The sequence below is a fragment of the Tenrec ecaudatus genome, chromosome 3 (genome assembly GCF_050624435.1).
Source record: "Tenrec ecaudatus isolate mTenEca1 chromosome 3, mTenEca1.hap1, whole genome shotgun sequence".
Classification (NCBI taxonomy): domain Eukaryota; kingdom Metazoa; phylum Chordata; class Mammalia; order Afrosoricida; family Tenrecidae; genus Tenrec; species Tenrec ecaudatus.
In genome coordinates this window covers 177,117,761-177,138,289 of record NC_134532.1, presented here as the reverse complement: position 1 = coordinate 177,138,289, position 20,529 = coordinate 177,117,761, and positions in this window count along the sequence as shown.

The window sequence follows — 20,529 nt, the reverse complement described above, 5'->3', positions numbered from 1 at the left end:
CCTGTGATATGTGTAAATATGTGCCAACTTGGCTGTACCGGGATTCTCAGGGGTTCGGCAGTTAAGACTAGTAATCTCCTATGGTTTAGCTCTTGAAATAGCATATGGGAGCAATGATAAAGTGAAAGAGCTCAAAGCACAGTTTCAAAAGGCAACTCAAGAACAGCGGGTAAAGTATTACAATGACGTGTGTAAACACCTAAAGGTAGAAAGCCAAAAATAAAGTCTAACAAACATGAGAAAATGCTTATATCACTAGGCCAGCAGGAGGTGCAAGCAAAAGCATCAATGAGCTATCACCTTACACTCTCAACAGAGCCCAATTCTAAAAAGCAGAAAACAACAAACGCTGGAGAGGGTGCAGAGAGATTCCAACTGTTATTTGCACTGCTGATGAGCTTGCAAATATGTACACCCTTTGTGGAAAACAACATGATGCTACCTAAAGTAACAAAAAATATTATACCTCAAAGAAATGAGACAACATGAATGGACATGTGCTCTGTTCATTGTAGCACAGATCACAATAGCAACAAGCTGGAAACAGCCCCAACGGCCATCAGAAGAATCGATAAAATGTTTAACAATACTTACATAGAACCCAAGGAGAAAATAAGCCCAGGATTATGTTCCTAACTGGACACTTTGACATAGTTTCTATCCAGCCATGCGTGACCCAGGCCATGTACTCAGGCTGTGAAGACTACTGTGACTTTAGATTCTGTCCTTTCAGGGAACATAACATCCTTCAAAGACCACATCCGAAAGATTTGATGTGGAAATTCCATCAAGAGAGCTGGGCTTTTCCTCTAAGTGGCTAGTGGCAGATCTAAGGAGTCCACATACTCCCTTGGACTGTGTGCTGAAACGCAACAGCGTGAGGAGTAATGACTGCTATCGCAGGTTATGGAATTGGTGGCCTTGGACTTTGGTGCAGAGATCATGCTTTGAAGGTGCCCAATGAGTGACAACTGTCCCTTAGGAACAGTCATGACTAGAGGGTACAAGTAGTGCTTAGATGATAGGTATCAAAAGCATCAAACCAGACTCTTTTGCAGAGAAAACAGCCAAAGATGATGTAAAATACATATATGTAAAATAAAATCTTTAATGATCAATAATTACATAAATAATATTAGGAATAAAATGGCCTTGCTTATTCTATATGTTCAATTTGGAGCTTGTTTTGGTGATGTTCCTGGGCAAATGACAATTAATCAGACATTAAACAATAAAAACATAAGAATATCAAACACAATAAACAGTATTATGGGTGCTTCTGCAGTCACATTTTGAATGAATTGGGGAAAAAAGAAAAACCACTTTTTCTATAACTTGTTCTATAAAATTCTTCCTAAACACTCTGCCAAAAGAATAACCTTGTTTGTACGTGTACTGGCTGCTCTCAAGCCTGTCTGATCAATAAATGAACCTATGAAGGGGAGTCCAGAATGTTCACTGATCTACAGAGACCCACAACTGAGTGAAGAAGGCTGGATGCCCCAGTTTCCACCGTTTAAAGGAAAACACAGATTGCAGTACCTGTTGAGATGATCGTCTCACTGCATCTGCTCACAGGGAGCAACTGAGCATCCGTACGAACTTTTCATTCCACCATCGAGAAGATTCTTCTACATGCTTTGCCTTTGGGCTGATATTCTTTATCATCCCTCCTGTCTCTGTCCTAGATGCCGTGTTTATAAAATATCCCACATGTTTTTCCTCATACGAAACACTGAGAATACTTAACTGCTAGTACAGAGAGCTGGGGCTCAAGTCCACCAAGAGGCTCCTGCAAGGAAAAGTCTGGGGCTCTGCTCCCAATCAAGGCCTTGAAGACTGCTTGTTCTCTGCAGCGGCTTGTATCTCTGGGGACTCAATGGCCTGCCACATCAGGTAGCATCACAGAGTCTTTAATTTGTCTCAGAAGTTTTATTGCCGGAAAAAAATAACATGCAGGCTCTTAGTGTTTCTCAGGAATCTGAGAATTACAGTGAGTTACCAAAATTGACTCCCCAACTTACAGTAAGTTTCAAATGCTGTTTGGGGTGTGTGTGTGTGTGTGTGTGTGTGTGTGTGTGTGTGTGTGTGTGTGTGTGAATAATATCACTTCAAAGGTAATGTAGGTGCTAAGGGTTCTGCAGGTGAATGCTCCAAAAAGTACAACAGTCAAATCTTATCAGACAAGTTAAATAATAGCAATTATTTAAAACTTCAACCCACTATTTGTCTACTAGTTTCTCATCCTGCAGTGGCTTGCGTTTTTCTGTGATGGTGGAAGCTATGTAATTAGTACTTCAAATATCATCAGGGTAACAAATGGTATCAGGTTTTAGTGGATCTTCCAGACTAATAACAGCTTGGGTGGAAGAAATAGGTTGTCCACTGACAGCCTCATAAACAGGAGGGGAACAATCTCAGATATGCAGCAAGAAGAAGAGCCCCTCATATTTTTTGAAAGACAATATGATGGGCCTCCTCAAAGTACAGTCAACATAAATGATATGATTAGAATAAAGCTTTCAGTACCTTCCTATACTGATGGGCATGACCCAAAATGAGAATAAACAATTGTAAACAAGATGGGGCTTTCCAGTCCTGTAAACAGTCCCATAAATGGTTCAAGTGATCTAAAACTGATGCTGAGGAGGGCACAGGATGCCTGGTGAGACTTGATCACGTGCAATGTAGCCAAGAGGGATTAATGAAAGCCAAATGAAGGTCAAACATCAAAGTGAGACAAGAGGAATGTAAAAGGAAATAGAGGGAAAGAATAGAAGACAAAGGATATTTATAGAGGTATAAATATAGGCATGTACATATGTAATATATTTATATATAATGATGGGGAAATAGATCTATGTACATATAGTAAGTAGTAAGGTAGCAGAAAGACATTGGGCTTCTTTCTACTCAACTACTCCCTCAACTCAAGAACACTTTTCTAATAACCCAGCTCACCTTCCCAACGTGATCGCTGAAGACAAATGGATGCATAAGCAAAGGTGATAAAGAAAGCTGGTGGTGCCCAGCTATCAAAAGATACAGCATCTGGGGTCTTAAGGGCTTGAAGAGCAACAAGTGGCCATCTATCTGTGAAGCAACAAAGCCCACATGGAAGAAATACACCAGACTGTGTGATCATGAGATGTCAATGGGATCAGGTATCAGACATCAAAGACCCAGAACAAGAAATCATATAGATATGAATGAGGGGGAGGGCAGAGCGGAAACCCAATGTCCATCTGTAGGCAATTGGACATCACCTTACAGAAGGATTGCAAGGAAGAGACAAGCCAGTCAGGGTGCAGTATAGCACCTATGAAACATACAACCTTCCTCTAGTTCTTTAATGCTTCCTCTCCCACACTATCATGATCCCAAATCAACTTTACAAATCCTACTAGGCCAGGGCACAGGGCATGTACATAGGTACAGATAAGAGCTCAAAACACAGGGAATCCTGGAAAGAGAAACCTCTCATGACCAATAATGGGATTAGCAATTCCAGGAGGGTAGGAGGAAAGTGAGGAGAGAAAGGGGGAACTGATCACAATGATCAGCATATAATCCCGCCCCACAGGGGAATGAACAACAGAAAAGTGGGTGAAGGGAGACAGTGGTCGGTGTAAGGCATGAAAAAATATATAAATTATCAAGGGTTCATGAGAGAGTGAGTATGGAGAAGGGAGGAGAAATATTAGGAGCTGATAAGAAGGTCTCAAGTAGAAAGAACATGTTTTGAAAATGATGGTGGCAACATATGTACAAATGTGCTTGACACAATGGATGGATGTATGGATTGTGTGTGATAAGAGCCGTAAGAGCCCCCAATAAAAAGGTTAAAAAGCAAACCGTTGTGGTCTCAGAAATGCACATGGACAGTTCTACCCTGTCCTATGAGGTCCCTGTGAATGGTTATCAACTCAATGGAAGTGGGTAATGATAATCAGAATATGGAATGTACAAAACGTAAACCTAGGAATATTAGAAGTCGCCCAAATTAAAATGAAACATATAAAGGTAAATATCCCAGGCATTAATAAACTGAAACAGACTGACTGGTATTAGCCATTTTGAATGGGACAGTGAAAGGTTTACTGTGCCACGAATAAAAACTCCCCGAGGGATACTGTGGTATTTCAAGTTCTGTCTTGAAATAAAGTGAGGAGACTCTCTCTATGCCTACTAGGTAGACCAGTTAATACAACTATGATTCTAATCTGTATGCTGAGGGTCTGGCGTGTGGGCCATATCAGATATCCTCTCACGTCACTAGTGGGAAGGAGAATCCAACTCCACCCCAGGCCGCCACCAACAGCCATTAAGCAGAGGTCAAATACACTGGCACCCTCCCGCTTTCGTTACCCTATTCTGACACCAACTTTTCCTCCACGCCTCTGCTAGGTTCAGTAACTGATTGCAATGCTGCACAGACTCATAGACAATACTCATAGACATTGTGGGGTGTGCTAGGGAAGCTAAAGGGTTACAAAATATTAAGGATTCAGTTATTTGTCCCCCAAACCTTTGGCAGAGATCTCTCTGATCCTCAGTCTCTCAGCCATGTGGTTCGATATGGCAGGCTCTGACTCATGGTCTCCACACAGCTTCTCTGCCTTAATCTCCCGCCAGTTCTGTGGTCGCTGCTGCTTCTGCTGCCTCTACTACTTCAGACAGGGCCCTCAAACCTGCATCTCTGGTGACATTCCTTTCTTGGTGCTCCTAGGATTTTCACTCCTGTCCTACATCTGGGAGGACTCATTTACATACCTAGTGGAGTGGCAAAACTGACCCATCATTTTATCAGTGTTTCTTGAATGCTATTTGCATGGCCCGTCACAATCATTTGGTGATCACTACAAAGTCATAGAGGTGGATGCTGCTGTCAGGTACCATTGAGGCAGTTCCATGCACACCAGAAGGGAGCACAGCCTGGTCCTGAGCCAGCCTCACAATTGTTCTGACGTTTGAGCCCTTTGCTGCAGCCACAGGGTCAGACCATCATGTCAAGGGCCTTCCTTGTTTAAGCTGTCCCTCTGCTTTACCAAGCATGATGTCCTTCTGCAGGGATTGAGCTCTCTTAATAACACATCCAAAAAACATGAGATGAAATCTAGCCATCTGTGTTAGCTTGGGTTCTCCAGAGAAGCAAAAATCCAGAGACACTGGTAAGTGTTTATATATGAAAAGAGATTTATATCAGGAAAATGGCTATCACCATTGTAGAAATAGCTAAATTCAACCCATCTCAACTCAAACTTGTCTCACCTTATGGAAGCCACTGAACAGGAAGCAGAATGTCAAAGCAGAGGTGGCAGGGGATGCAGGTTGGAAGATACAGAAGTAAATAAATCTAAAGTTGGCAAATAAATGCACCATTGATAATCCGCTAATGGGCTCCTTGGATCAGCAGATGTTACAACAGGAGATCGAAGGGCCAGAGGCAAGATACGGCTCCAGCAGAAAGGGAAGGGCTGAAGAGAATTCAACTCTGCTCAGTTTCCTTCTTACACAAAAAGTCACACACCAAAGAGATGTCATCAGGATGCAACCGAATTTATGGGAGAGTCTCACCCCTACCCTTACCCACATGTCTAGTCGATGCAGTCCCTAACCATCACTCTATCCTTGCCTCCAAGGAACATTCTGGCTTAACTTACTAGAAAACAGACTTGTTTGTTCTTTTGGCAGTCCATGGTCATTTCAATTCTTCACCAGAACCATAATTCAAGCCCATTGATGCTTCCTCTGTCTTCCTTATTTAATGTCCAACTTTCATATGCTTTAAGACTATCGAAAGTACTATGGCTTGGGCCAGGGCATCTTCATCCTCAAAGTAACATGTTTGCCTTTTTAACACTTTAAAGAGGTCTCGTGCATCAGAATTACTCAATGTGTTGTGTGCTTTGATCTCTTGATTGGTACTTCCCTGAGCATTGCTTGTGGATCCAAGCAAGAAGAAATCCTTGACAACTTCGATTTTTCTCCAGTTATCATAAGATTACCCATTGGTCCTCTCACTTGTGAGGATTCAGTCTTCTTTACAGTGATATGCAATCTATAGTAAGGCCTCAATTCTAGGTCTTCATCAGCAAGTGTGTCAACTTCTCCTCACTTTCAGCAAACAAGGTTGTGTCATTTGCATCTTGCATATTGCCTTCTTCCAACCCTGATGCTGTATTCTTCTTGATATAATCTCATTTTCTAATTATTTGCTCAGCATGCAGATTGAATAACTAAGGTGAGAGGATACATAACCCATTGCATGCTTTTCCTGATTTAAAACTATGCTTTATTCCCTTGTTCTGTTCTGAAATCTGTTCACTGTGGGTTCCCCTGCTGATATTTTAAATACCAGTGACATAGCTTCCAGCATGACAGTGACAGCCATTGTAGCACAACAAATTGACAGACAAGTAGTGGATGGAGCGGCCATATTTAGCAATGTCACTTCAGCATATTCACCAACCACTGAAGCTAGTGAGAAAGAAATTCAAGAATCCTACCAACTGGTTTAGCCTGAAATTGATCCAACAGGCAATTAAGAGTCAGTGATAATTACTGGCCATTGGAATGCAAAAGTTGAAAACAAAGAAGAAGGTTCAGTTATTGGAAAATATGGCTTCGTTGATAGGAATAACACTGGAGATCATATTATAAGACTTTGTCACTGCAAGTCAAATTTGACTGAAGATAATTAAAAAATGATTGTAACAGTGTATAAATGGGGAGCTATCAAAAATTAAATGTGAATTTAGAAGGTAATATGGAATGAGGCTATCCTTTCTGAAGTCAGATGTTAACTGAAATTAGAACATATCAGAAGGATGTTTGCTTGTGGTTTTTTTGAACATGCAAAATCATTGACTAAATGAATCATAGCAAACAATGGACAACATTGCAAAGAAAGAAAGTTCCTGAGCACTTACTTGTGCTTATGTGGACTAACATTGTAACATAGGTGACTGGGTATTTGTTTGAACAAAACAAAGAAATACTGCATGGTTTATAAGCAGAAAAGATGTTTGGCGAGGTTATGTCATGTTACCATACTTATTCATTCTGTAAACCGAGCACATAATCAGGGATTCTAGACAATATGAAAAATAACTTGGCATCAAGATTGTAGAAAGGCTTATTAATAAACTTTTATGTCCCGATAGTACTCTTAACTGGAGCAGTTGAAGCATTTGATAATAATCAAGAATTACAGCCTTCAATATAGATTACAATCCAATGTAAAGAAAACAAAAATCTTTGTAACTGGACCAATGGAAATTATGATAAATGTAGAAATGTTTGAAGTTGTCCAGGATTTCATTTTATTTGTATCCACAATCAATCCTCCTGGAAGTAGCTGTCAAGTAACCAAATAACATGGCATTGGGAAGATCTACTGCACAAGCTATCCTTGGCATGCCAAAGAGGAAAGATGTCACCTTCAGAACTAAGGCACACCTGACCTCAGCCATGGTATTTTTAATTGTCTCATAATAATGAGGACTGGAGAAAACTATGCATTTGAATGCCAGTGCCATGCAAGGACAAAGGATCAGCAGAAGAGCAAATAAATCTGCCTTGGAGAATGAATGCTCCCTAGAAGTGAAGCTCATGAGATTTAGTGTCACATCCTTTGGACATTTTATCTGGAGAGATCACTGCTAAGAAGGGGCATCATGCTTGGTAAAGTAATCAGTGACAAAAGGTAGATCCTTGACAAGATGGATTGAGACAGTGATAAACACATGTGGGGTAATTGAAGGGCGGAGGGATAAAGGGCTCAGTGAACCTCGCCTTTCTAGTTCTCGGGTCTCTTGCTTCCTGAAGGTCAGACCAGGGTACAGATGCCTTAGCTAGTTCCTGATTCAGCTGGCAAGGCTGACTTCCTGCAAGACATCCCTGAGGAGAAGCCACATGGACCTACCCTGATGCAGCCCTGGGTGCTGGAGAAGCCATGTGGAGAACCCCGCCAGTGCTGAGAAGCTTACACATTCACTGACTCGGCTTTCCTCCTGCAGTCAGCATCATTGTGTCTTTTTTGTGAGATGGAGGAGGACTTTGTGGATTGGTGTTGGACATATGGGTTAATGTTGGACTTAGACAGCACTGGGTTGGGGCGTTTTCTTAAAGTGTACTTACCCTTTATATAAAACTCTCTCTTATAGATATGAGTTTCTGAGGATGTGTTTCTCTGAAGTGCCCAGACTAACACAGAGAGTGACTGTAAAAGTGAATGCAAGCATACAAACATTGTGAGGGTGGCCAAGACTGGGCAGTGTTTCCTCCAGTTGTTCATAGGGTGGCTTCGTTGAAAATGATCCATAGCTGTGCTGCACAGGGGTTCTGAGGTTGTAAATCTTTACAGGAAAAGATCACTTCAACGTTCTCCCTCAGAGTGGCTGTTGGGTTTGATCCACTGACCTTGCTGTTAGCAGTCCAGCCCTAACTGTATACGCCACCACGGCTCCTCTGCATATGATGATCCTCCGTTCAAACCCCAGAGATGAGGTTTTGCCAAGACAAAGAAATTATACTCATTTTCCATGGGAGATCTTCATTGCAAACAACAAATATTTAACTCTGGTTCATTTTATAATGATGTTTTATGAGAAATAATTGAACATATGACAGAATCGATCTTGAGGCCAGATAATCAAACTTTGGGAAAGAAAATAATGTAAATAAAACAGAGTCAGGAAACACAACATAAGGAGTAGCAATGAGAAAGTCCAATTAGGTTCCCACAGCAGGTCCCCAACACTGCTGGAATCGGGCCATTTGTTTTTATAAGAATCTCTAACCCTCTTTGCTCTTGATTTGCTTCATCAGTAAGTATTCCAGGTGCTGGACAAGAGCATGCAATTGGGTGAGCCTCGTTTACACGAAGCCCGGTGAAATAGTAACATAGTGGCTGCAATAATGGGCCGAAGCATAGCAACAATTGTGAGGCTGTCCCAGGAATAACACAGCATTTTGTTCTGCTGAACATGGGATTACCGAGAGTCAGAACTGCCGTGATAGCACCTCACAGCAATAGGCCACATGTCACTCAGTGTCAGGGTTCCGAGAACAGGCATAAAAAGGTCTGCTTTGGTTTCTGTGTTGGGAGATGAGAAACACCTGCGACAAGGGAAAGATGCTTGTTTACTAGGTAGCCAAATACTGATACTTCCACACAGATCTTTCTTTTAAATTCGTAAAATTGAGTTACCATTCCTAATACTTTAAAAGTCCCATAGTTTTTGACCAGATGCCTCTCCGCAAGCACTCCCAATGCCTAAAAATAATGATATACACTATGTATGTAGACCAAGTATGATGCCATTATCCTTTAAGCCACAATATAATTGGAAAGCAAACAGTATTTCATAAAATTTTACCCCAAAACCTAATATAGCAAGTTTCCATAATATGTATATACACATATACTATGAAAGGAGCCAGACTGGGTAATTTATATGCAGAGATTTCTTTAATTTTCATAAGAACTTTGTAAACTTTGGATCATTCATTCGATTTTTCATGTGAAAATCCTGAGGGTAAGAAGCACATATGGATTCAAAGTCACTAAGCTGTACATGGGCAAAGCCACGAATGGAACCTAGATCTCTGTTCATTTCTCTTCCTTCCCCTGTCTCTCCTCCCTCTGTTCCTTCTTCCTTCATTGCTTTCCTTTTTATTTCTTGTTCTCTGACTTTAATTGTCTGATTCATCATGTTTTTACTACTCTATACATCTAAACAGGAGTATCACACCCCATAAAGCTTGCTTTCAATACACATATTTTCATAATCGTGGATTTCTTGTGACACATCTTGGTTTCTTCCTCAATCATTAAAAACTCATTCCAGATGTCCACTCAGTTATAGTTGGAAAGTTACACACTTTTGGTTGTTTCACTGAGTAACAGAGTGAACTATGAATTCCCTAACCACAGCTTGTCTGTCGTTGGTCACACTGTGGGGGTAGCTTGCTGCTGTGACGCCGGAAGCTGTATCACTGGTATTTCAAACACCAGCAGGCTCACCCAGAGAAACCAGATTTCAACGGAGCTTCCAAACTAAGAGCATATTATGAAGAAGGAATTACGCTGTCCATTTCAGAGGAAATAGCCACTGAAAACCTTATGAGTCACAGAATATTGTCAGATACTAAAACCCCTCCTTAATGGCAGAAGAACCTTGTCATATACGGTGCCAGAGTAAGGGACCCACATGTTGGAAGGCACTAAAATTATGACTTCATAAGAGAACTGCCTTCTCAAAGTAGAACTGACCAGAACGACATGGCAAGAATACAGTCTTCAGGGACCTTCGTGTGCTGATGGGGTATGACTCAAAAGGAGGAGAGCAAGCAGCTACTAATAATTGGAACTTGGAATATGCAAAGTATGATGCTAGGAAAATTGGAGGTCATAAAAAATAGAATGCATAAAGGTTGACATACTAGGCAGTAGTGAGCTAAAATTGACTGGTAGTGGCCATTTTTAATCAAACAGCCATAAGTTTACTATGCAGAGAGTGACAAATTCAAGGGGAATGGCATCATAAGTAACTTCAAAAAGGATATTTCAAGATCTATCCTGAAGTATGATGATGTCCCGTGTGAGGATGAATCTATCCACATACAAGGAAACTCACTCAATACAACTATCATTCAGATTTATGCACCGAGATAGTTAAGGATCATTGTGCTAACCTGGCAAATAAACACATGTGGGATTAATTGAAGGGTGGAGAGATAAATGGCTCAGTGAGTCTCGCCTTTCTAGTTCTCTGGTCTCTTGCTCTTTGATGGTCGGATCAGTGTGTGGCTGCCTAAGCCGGCAAGGTTCACTTCCTGAGAGACATCCCTGTAGAGAAGCCACCTGGACTTACTCTGATGCAGCCCTGGGTGTTGGAGAAGCCTCATAGAGACCCCTGCCAGTGCTGAGATGCTTACACCACCACTGGATTCAAAGACTTTCCCACTGGCCTGTGAACCTCCTGTATTCAGTGTCATTGTGTGTGTTTTGTGGGTTTGAGGAGGATTTTGTAGATCAATGTCAGACATATGGGCTAAGTCAGACTTAGAGGCTTGGACTGGACTTGGTTGGGATGCTTTCTGAATGTACACTTTCCTTATATATAAAACTCTCTTATACATATATGAGTTTCTGTAGATTTGTTTTTCTGGTTTACTCTAATATATGAACCAACCACTAAATCTAGTGATGAAGGAGTTGTAGAATTTTATCAACATCTTCTGTCTGGAATTGATGAAACATGTGATCAAAATTCATTGATAATAATTTGCTATTAGAAAGCAAAAGTTGGAAACAAAGAGGAATACTAGCTGGAAGATATGGTCTTGGTGATAGAAATGAAGCTGGAGATCACATGATAGAATTTTGCAAGACCAATTACTTCTTCATCACAAATACCTTTTTTTCAATAACACAAATGGGGATGATACACATACACTATTCCAGATGGAATACATAGAAATCAAATTGACCACATTTTTGTGAGACGAGGTGATGAGGAAGCTCAATATTAGTAGTTAAAATTTGGTCAAGCAGGTGTCCACTGGGCAGATCATCAATTGCTTATATATAAGTTCAGATAGAGGCTGAAGAAAATTAAAACAAATCCATGAGTCAAAATCTGACCTTGAGTATATCTACCTTAATCTTAAGAACATCTCAAAAATATATTTCCTGCATTAATTACTAATGACAGAACACCTGAGCATATGTGTCCCATTGAACACTAATGACAGAACACCTGACGAGCTTTAGGAGGACATGAAGAGCACCATACATGAAGAAAGCACAAGGTCATTAAAAAGACAGGGAAGAAAGAGAAGATCAAAATGGATGTGAGAAGAGACCCACTCTGAAACCTGTTCTTAATCATGGGATAACAAAGAGTAGCAATTTGTTTTTCTTCAATAAAAAATTCAACTCTTAGTTGAACAGAACATGCCGGAGGGCAACTTCAGAGTAGACAATAAATGCAGACGGCACAACCGTATGTGCTGAAAGGTAGGAGGACTGGACGCACTTGCAGATGAACAAGCATCCTTCAATGTAATGTACAGAAAACAAAAATTCTTACCACTGGAACAATGGGAAGGCCATGATAAACGGGGAAAGATTGCAATTGTCAAGGATCTCATCTTCTTGGTTCCACAAACAGTGTTCATGAAAGAGCAGTCAAGACCTCAAACAGCGGAAATACAATTGTTTTTAAAGTGAAAAGGATCATAGACCAGAGTAGTAAACAGTCTTGCTATAGTGCAGGATGCACTAGAAGGTTGACTGTTAAAGATGCGGTTAGGTTAAACTTTAGCATCCTGTCAATTGATTTCCCTTATGATGCCGTTAGACTTGTTCGAGTTTTAATCGTTTATGCTTTCTTTTTGATTGAGGTTTTCATCTCTTTTATTTTGTTGTGGTTAGTTTACTAAAACTGAAATCCAGGATAGGTAAATCTATAGAAACAGTCATGGGACTAATGGTTCCTTGGGGTATGGCAGGAGAGGTTGGGTGTGATTATACAACTCTTCTTGATTTGATTGAGCTATTGAATCATATAATATGTGAATTACATGTCAATAAAACTGCTAAAAACAAAATGACAACAAAGAAACAGATAACAAACAACACATTCCATTAGGTAATCTAGCTGCATAAGAACTCTTTAAGTGTTGCAAAGCAACGGTGAAACTTTGAGGCCGATGGTGCCCCTGACCCAATTTATGGTAGTTTCAGTTCCTTCATATGCATGTGAAACTTGGACATTGAGAAAGGAAGACCGAAGAAGAATCAATGGGTTTGAATTATGATGCTGGTGAGATTATCATGGACTTCCAAAAGAAAAATCAAACCTGTCTTGAAAGAAGGACAACCAGAATTTACCCTGAAAGGAAGGATGCTGAGACTTCAGCTCACATACTGTCAACATGTTCTGAGGAGAGACAAACCCCTGGAAAAAGACACCATGCTCGGTAGAGGGGCAGCAAAAACGAGGGAGTCTCTTGACAAGATGGACTGACACCGTGGCTGTCGTGAAGGCACCGTGGCTGTAGTGAAGGGTTTAAACATAGCAATGATGGTGAGCAGGATGCAGGGACAGATCGTGTTTCATTCATTGTCACAGTGTTTCTATGGGTCAGAACCAACGTAGGCACTGAACAACAACCTCTTAAGAGAGAGACGAGAAGGAGATTGGTAATGTGGCTTTACCATTGTCAGTCCTCCCTCAGAGACAGAGACGAGTAGAAAAGTGTCTGTCATTAAATGTTACAAAGGCCACTGCCCTAGTTAAACTGTTGTTAACTGGGCCATTGGAGTCCACGTAATTCAGGACTTTTATTTTCAGCACATGTCCCCAATCATTCCTGTCAAAATGATGGCTATCACTTGACTCCAAAAATGCCACTTACCCTTAGCACACAATCAGTAACTTTTGTTGAACTAGTAAAAGAGAAATGTGGGGAAATGGCACTTTCATATTTTAAAAGCTGAAATCATTTGAGAACCATAAGGAAATAATATCTGGCTGTGTGCCCCAAATGTGCTTCTTTCACTTTATCAGTTTCCACAAAACATATACTATTGGTCACGAATGAATTTCACCATGTATTTTTAAAATAGAAAAAAATTGTATTCCATACAAATCTATATAATATACATGGTATGGTGTAGTCAATCAATAAGGTCTTCTAGCCATAATTCCGTATGAGATGTACTTTATGCCTATGACTATATTCCCATTTTGGAGGGAATCTCTGTTACCAGATTACGGTAGCATGCATCTTTATTTAAACTCTACTAAAGAGGTGAGTGCCCACTAAAGGAGGGTCCAGGAGCCTTGGGGGTATAGTGGGAAACACATTGGTCTGCTAACCTCAAGGCCGGCAATTCAAAATCACCATCATCCACTCCTCAGGACAAAGATGAGGTTTTCTGCTCCTGTAAAGAGTCTCAGAAATCCAAAGGGGCAGTTCTGCCCTGCCCTATTGGGTCACTGTAAGTCAGAATTATACGTATGTCAATGAGTTTCACTAGAGAGTGTGGCTAATGTTCTTTATTTCCTTGAGATTATACTATGCTAAGAGACAAAAACCACACTTCCATCAATGCTCTGAGTATAACAGCTGCTCTGGATACAAAGAGAAAGCAAAGGACATCAGAAAGACATGCTCCAAATTTTTGTCTGAAGTAGCAGAGGTCAAGTCCAGGGGCAGCACAGACTGCAGCATGGAGACCACGGGAGAGAGCCAGAGGACCTGTGCAGATACTGTGCGACTGTGAGATCGCATGACATGCCAGTTTCTGGTCCACAGACAGAAGCCGCATGATTGAGGACCTGAAGACCTGAATGAGACTTGGTTACTGGCTGAAGAGGAGTATTTTTGTGGACCATGGACTGTATGCTACCTCTCTTCTAGACCTGAGTTGTGCTAACTTATTAATGTCCTACTATATGAAGAAGAATGAGGCACCAGGATGGGAGAAAGGGTCTTTAACAACCTAAGATATGCAGGTGACACAATCTGGCTTGCTGGAAGTGAGGAAGACATCACTTGCTGATGAAGATCAAGGACTGCAGTCTTCAGTATGGATTATAACAACATAAAGAAGACCAAAATAATCGCAAGTGGACCAATAGGTAATAGCCTGATAAATTGAGAAAAGATTGAGGTGGTAATGGATTTTTTTCTTGCTTGGATCTGCTCATGGAAGCAGCCGTCAAGATATCAAAAGATTCATTACATGGTGGAAATCTGCTGCATAAGATCACTTTAAAATGTTGAAAAGCAAGGAAGTTACTTTGAAAAATAAGGCACACCTTCCCTGACCCATAGTATTTTCAATTGTCTCATATTGTTGTTACGAGTCAATGAATTGGTTTCGACACATAGCTACCCTCTGCACAAAAGAATGAAACACTGTCCAGTCCTGTGCCACCCTCACAACTGTTCCTGTGCCTAGCCCATTCATTGTTTCAGTGTCAATCCATCTTGTGGAGAGCCTTCCTCTTTAAAGCTGTCGCTCCACTTTATCAAAACTCATATCCTTCTCCACAGATCGTTCTCTTCCTGGCAATATGCCCGAAGTATCTAAGATGAATTCTTACTATCCTCACCTTCTAAGAGCATTCTGGCCTTACTTCTTCCAAGAAAGATCAATGTGTCCTTTTGTTGTCCATAGTACTTTCAACATTCTTTTCCAATATCACACTTGAAATGCATCAATTCTTCTTTGGTATTCTGTATGCAATGTCCAACTTGCATATTAGACAATTGAAAATACCATGACTTATGTCAGGTTCACTTGTCTTTAATACAGCATCATTGTTTTTCAATACTCTAAAGGGGTCTTGTGCAGCTGATTTACCTAATGCACTCCTCTTTTGATCTCTTGCCTGGCGCTTCCATGAGCATTGATTATGGAACCAAGCAAAACAAAAGCCTTGACATCTTCAACCAAGTTCATTTCTCCATTTGTGATACTTACTGGTCAAGTTCTGAAGATTTGGGTCTGCTTTACATTGAGTCATAATCCATGCTGAAGGCTGCAATCCTTGATCTACGTTAGCAAGTGTGTCAAGTCTTCCTCACCTTGAGCAAGCAAAGTTGTGTCCTTAGTCTATTGCAGGTTTTTAATAAGCCTTCCTCCAATCCTAGTGCCACATTCTTCTTTATATAAGCAAAATTTTCTAATAGTTTGCTGAGCATACAGATTGAATAAATTGACTATATCTGTGGGAAGATGCAATATAAAAACAAGCAAATTCACTGCCATTGAGTCAATTCTGCCTCATTGTGACCTTATAGGACATGGATGCCATATATATATCAAATGACTCACTGTCCTTCAATGGTAGTGATTTTGCTTGTTTTGTATTGTATCTTCCAACAGATGTAGTCAATTTGTTTTCTAGGTATTTCATCTGGAGAATTCCAAGTGAAGAATCACCTTTTGTGTTTTTGAAAAAGGTGTTTAGTGTGCACAACTTGTTGATCTTGAAAAATTCTACCATGCTCTCTCCAGCTTCATTTCTATTACCAATTCCATACTTTCCAACTATAATTCCTTCTTAATTTCCAACGTTTACTTGTAATTTCCAGTAATTATAAATGCATCTGTATTGCATGTTTGATCAATTTCTGACAGAAATAATTGGTAGAATACTTCAATTTCTTCAGCTTCAAAAGCCTGCTAATCCAAGGTGAGGGTATTGTTTATATCTCCACAGGGAAAGAGGGACCAGACTTAACCCAGTGCTCCAAGACATGAATGCAATACACCGACATGAAGCAGGAAACCAATAGAGAGGTCTGAAGGACCAGCCCCAATCCCAACCATGTGGTCGGCACCCCCTACCACAGAATAATTCACTTCAGAGGACATCACTGAAGCTACAGCTCAGGGAGTGGGTCACGTCTGATCAGAGCACAGAAGATTAAATGAAGGGAGAAGAAGAGAGAGTGGAACACATCCTGGCCCACCAAACTCTGAGGATGATATTCCCACTCAGAGCAGCCAAAGCAAAGAGAGGCCCATAGGGCTGGCCCCACTATGAGACACAACGTCCCTCACTGACCCATATAGCTTCGGAGTACAACACTGGAGACACAGTGGGGGAACTGAGGCCGATTTGACCTCACCACACTGAGAGGAAACACTAAGGGTATACAACAGAACAGCAAGAGGAATGGAACAATGAAGTCTGCAGGGAATAACAATAATAGACTTTGGGGACAGGGCATGGCATCCCATCAGACTCAACCAGAAAACATTCCTAAAAGCCAACAAACAGATCCTGAAATATTTATAGGCTTTTCTTTTTTTGTCCCTGGTTTTGTTGTCACTATTTGTTTTCTTTTGTTGCTTTGTTGTGCTCTGTCTTGTTTTTGTGCATATTATTATCTCTGCAGGTCTATCTAGATAAGACGGGCGGGATAAACAATCTGGAGGAGAAAGCAATGGGACCGATGGTTCCGGGGGTACAAGGGATAGGGGGAGGCGGGATAAAAGAGTGATGTTAACAAACCCAGGGACAAGGGAACAACAAGTGATCCAAAATCGATGGTGAGGAGGGTGTAGGAGGCCTGGTAGAGCTTGATCAAAGGCACTGTAACCAAGAGGAAATACTGAAACCCAAATGAAGGCTGAGCATGATAGTGGGAGGGACAAGGAGAAAGTAAAAGGAAATAGAAGAAAGAACTAGGAGGCAAAGGGCATTTATAGAGGTCTGAGTATAAGCATGTACATACGTAAATATATTTATATATGATGATGGAGAAATAGATCTATGTGAATATACTTATACGTTTAGTATTAAAATAGCAGATGGACATTGGGTCTCCACTCAAGTACTCTCTCAATGTAAGAACACTTTGTTCCATTAAACTGGCATTCCATGAAGCTCACCTTCCCAACGTGATCACTGAAGACAAATGAAGGCATAAGCAAATGTGGCAAAGAAAGCTGATGGTGCCCGGCTATCAAAAGACATATCAAAAGGTAAACACGTGGTCATCTAGCTCAGAAGCAACAAAGCCCACATGGAAGAAGCACACCAGCCTGTGTGATCAGGAGATGTCGAAGGGATCAGGTATCAGGCACCAAAGAACAAAAAAATCATATCATTGTGAATGAGGGGGAGTTAGGAGTGGGGACCCAAAGCCCATCTGTAGGCAACTAGACATCCCCTTACAGAAAGGTCCCAGGGAGGAGACAAGCCAGTCAATGTGCAGTCTAGCAGTGATGAAAAACATTTGACTTTCCTCTAGTTCCTAAATGCTTCCTCTCCCCCACTATCATTATCCCAATTCTACCTTACAAATCTAGCTAGACCAGAGGATGTACACTTGTACATATAGGAACTGGAAACACGGGGAATCCAGGACAGATGAACCCTTCAGGACCAGTGGTGAGAGTGGCAATACTGGGAGGGTAGAGGGAAAGTGGGGTAGAAAGGGGGAACTGATTATAAGGATCCACATATAACCCCCTCCCTGGAGAATGTACAACAGAAAAGTGGGTGAAGGGAGATGTTCGACAGTGTAAGATATGACAAAATAATAACAATTTATAAATTATGAAGGGTTCATGAGGGAAGAGGGAGCAGGGAGAGAGGGGGAAAATGAGGAGATGATTCTAAGGACTCGAGTTTTTTGAGAATGATGATGGCAACAAATGTCAAATGTGCTTGACACAATGGATGGATCTATTGGTTGTGATGATTTGTATGAGCCAGTAATAAAATGATTTTTTTAACTGCCAACGATCAGAATGTGAATTGTGTGAAGTATGAATTGCTTCGTGCACATGTCAAAGTTGAACACTGAACAAGAGATTGAAGAAGTATCTATGCTTTTGAATTGGGGTGCTGGAGAAGAATGTTGAAAGTACAATGGACGGCTTAAAGAACAAATAACCTGTCTTGGTAGAAATACAGCCTGAATGCTCCTTAGAGACAAGGATGCCAAGACTTTGTTTCATATACCTTTGGCACGTTGTCAGGAGATAGAAGTCCATGGAGAAAGATATCATGCTTGACAGCAAAAAAAAAAAAAAAGGGGGCTCTTCACAAGATTGATAGACACAATGCCTTTAACAGTGGGCTCAAACATAATATGAACAATTGTGAGGCTGGTGCAGGATCAGACAGTGTTTCTATGTGTCATACAGAAGGTCGCTATGAGTCAGAACCAACTGGGATTTTACTAAACTTACATGTTTATTTGGGGATGGTTCATTTACAAGATCAAATTTTCTCATTCAGGGATATGCCTACCTATTCAAGTACCCTTAACAGGTGTTTAATATTGTATGAATACTTACAAGACTGAAATACCCATAACAGTTGGTGTTAGGTGCCTCATGTCAGTTCTGACCCATAGTGATCCTGTTCACAAGCTAACAAAACACTCCCCCGCACTCTTGTGCCGTCCTCACAATTGGCCCTATCCTTGAACTCATTGTTCAGTCGCTAATTCAATCTAGCTCCTTAAGGGCCTTCCTCTGTTTCCCTGTACCCTCTACCTACTTGATCTCATTCTCTAGGGCAGCGGTTCTCAGCCTTCCTAATGCCACCATCCTTTAATATAGTTCCTCATGTTGTGGTGACTCCCAACCATAAAATGATTTTCATTGCTCTTTCATAACTGTAATTTTGCTACTGTTATGAATCATAATGTAAATATCTGATATACAGGATGTATTTTCACTGTTACAAATGGAGCATCATTAAAGCATAGTGATTAATCATAAAACAAAATGTAATTATATATTGTGAAATATTTATTCCTAATAACAAGTAAATAAGATTTTGTCTTAAAGCACGGTGTAGCATGGGTAACAGTCTTAATATAACAACAGTAAACTACATTGCTACATTTTGCAACAGATTGTGTAAAAAGCCAACATCAGTGGGAAGGTTGAGATAGCTTCTTTTTCACCAGATCAGCATATCTGCAGGTGGACGAACCTGCCTGGAGACAGATAGAGGAACCGTGTCTCGGTTCCTAAGACCATCGGATATATGTGTTTTCCGATGGTCTTAGGCCACCCCTTTGAAAGGATCATTCGACCCCCAAAGGGGTCATGACCCACAGGTTGAGAACCACTGCTCTAGGGCCTGGTCTCTCTTAAAAACATGTCCAAAGTATGTAAGACTAAGTCATCCCATCTTTCCTCTAGGGACCTCTCTGGCCATACGTCCCCTCAGACAGGTTGGTTAGTCCTTTTAGCAGCTACAGGCCTCAGTCTTCAACTTGTCACGTGGCTATAGCTCGTATTTAGAATTACCATCATGCCTCACACATTCCATGTTCTCTATGTCCTCAGCCAGCAGCTCAGCTAGTCATGGTTCCTTTCCTGGTAGAGTAGCTCAAATCTTCATTGCTGAAGGGTTTGGGCCATGATTAGTCATATTAGAATTGAACCGCTATAATTTTCCATTGGCTTTATTCTCAAAGCATGGTAGGATCAAAAGATGTCATAAAGAATAACCTTGATTCCAGATAAATTCTTCTTTGCTTCCATTAGGTAATATCAATCTGATTGACCATTGGTAATCGTGACCAATCACACCAAGCAATCCAGTAACTTCCCTTTTTGCCTGTTGATCCAATGGCATGAGGAGCCCAAAGTGGCTACAGTACAAGTTTAACTTCCAGCTCATTGTGGGACCATTCCTCCATTTGGGACCATGCACTCCAGATAGGATGACCGTACGCTTGTAGGGAAAGGGAACAAACATTTTGTGTGTTGATCACTAAAAACAACAGTGAGTCATACCATTCCCATTTCCAACCCTAGGTTGCTGGGCCAATGAATTCTATTTGAACATGAACACCACATTTGGGAAATGGGTATCGAGTATTTAAAGCTTCCTGCAGAAGATTTTCCCAACCTTGAAAGATATTATCAAGGAGATGACACCATAATTGTTTCTTTAGAAGGCTATGCCATTGTTATTTCAAGCTAGCTGCTTCAGGAGGGTGGAGAATATGGTTAACCCAGTG